This window comes from Arabidopsis lyrata, assembly GCF_000004255.2.
Source record: "Arabidopsis lyrata subsp. lyrata unplaced genomic scaffold ARALYscaffold_6, whole genome shotgun sequence".
Taxonomy (NCBI): domain Eukaryota; kingdom Viridiplantae; phylum Streptophyta; class Magnoliopsida; order Brassicales; family Brassicaceae; genus Arabidopsis; species Arabidopsis lyrata.
This window is the reverse complement of record NW_003302550.1, coordinates 20,125,695-20,127,418: the sequence shown is the minus strand read 5'-3', so window position 1 is coordinate 20,127,418 and position 1,724 is coordinate 20,125,695.

The following is a 1,724-nucleotide window of genomic DNA, read 5'->3' as shown; positions in this document are numbered from 1 at the left end:
TCTTTCTTCTTTTTTTTTTTTCTCTCTTTATTAAGTGGGCAAAGTTGAATCTGAGTCGGTGAATTTGAGTAGGTCTACAAAGGTTAGTCATACCCGAACTAAGTGAGATACATAGATTATGTAAGAGTGAGATTGCATTCTGATTTCTGATATTTGTTTACTTGTATAGGTTCATGCGGGTTGGTCAAGGAGAGTGAGATTATCTACTTCTAGTTTTCATGAATGTGTAATGTGTTTCCATCTCCAGTTTTCTACTTCGGGTTTTAGGCTTGTCAACTTGTCTTTTTTTTTCTTGGATTTGAATCATGTGTTTCATGGATATGTTCCATGCATTTTATGTCTTTAAGACTTTAACTCTTTATATTTGGATGATTGGAATTGGATGTTTAAAACTTTTGTATTTGAATGTTTTAGGTTTTATTCTATTCAATTACAGTGTAACAGAACCACAGTGTAAAAAATGTATTCCACAGTGTAAACGGGTAGAAAATACCCGAACCCGACCCGAAACAAGCAAGAACCGATATTTTCGGGTTTTTACCGGTTTTCAAATCTGATACCCGAACCGACCTGAACCCGACCATACCCGAACCGAAACCGAACCGATGTTTCGAGTTTACCCTATTGGGTCCTAGATTACCATACCCGACATACCCGAATCCAATCGGGTTTTACCCGAACACGACCCGCAGATCCGAATGCCAAGGCCTAGGATATGCAAAGTGTAAGCAAAAATCATCAATACAAGAAAAGAAAAGAAAAAAATCATTGATGGCTCAACCCATGACTAGTGGGTCAATTAAAGGCCCATGACAAAGAACCCATTAAACATATATATTCAACCCACAAATTATGAGAAACGACACGTGTAATTGCACCAATATCATATCACCGCCAAAATCTTTGGCGGCACCACCCAGCGAAAAAAAAAAAAACCATGGACGGTACATACGTGCTCATCACGCGCTTCTTAAACGCGAGTGGTTAGGTGATTTATCAAATTCTTCTTCCGAACTTCTGGTGTATCTGTCACCGTATCTCTCCTCTGATTGGCCAATCCAAATTTGAAATAAATAAAATAGCAACCCCATGATTCTCGGTCTATCAACTAAAAACTTAAACAAGATCTAAACCGTTGATTTGGTGGACCAGATGAAAAATCGAACGGTTCAGATTCGTTGGGTTTGACTCTTTTAATTCGCCGTCACTGGATAGAGATATCATCGAGAGAGAGAGATCAACAACAGGCGACGAACGAGGAGAATAAGAAGCTTCTTCTGAGAGAGATCCGTGGAGGAGAATTCTTCACAGGCGGATCTGTTTGTCGGAGCTTTTGTTCAACATCATCAATGGGTTTGTGGGAAGCTTTTCTAAATTGGCTTCGTAGGTGAGAGCCTTCCTCAAGATTTCTTCAATCTTTTCTTTTCTTGTTTTGTTTATCTTGAGCAGAAAATTTTGTTTATCTTGGACTTTTGAGTTTGTTGTTGCTTTTATTTGAATTCAAATACCTATTTGAATATGTTTCGGTCTTTTTTTACGAAGAAATTGAAATCGGAATCGAAATCGTGTAGCAACCAAATTGCATCATCATAATCAGCTCAGTAGTACTGGAATCGTTCTAATTTGGAATGTTGAAGCTGAGTTTGACAAGGTTCTACAAATAATGGCAGATTCTGTAGTTTTTATTTCTAAAAGAGACAAACTTTAGGCATTTGATGTGCTCC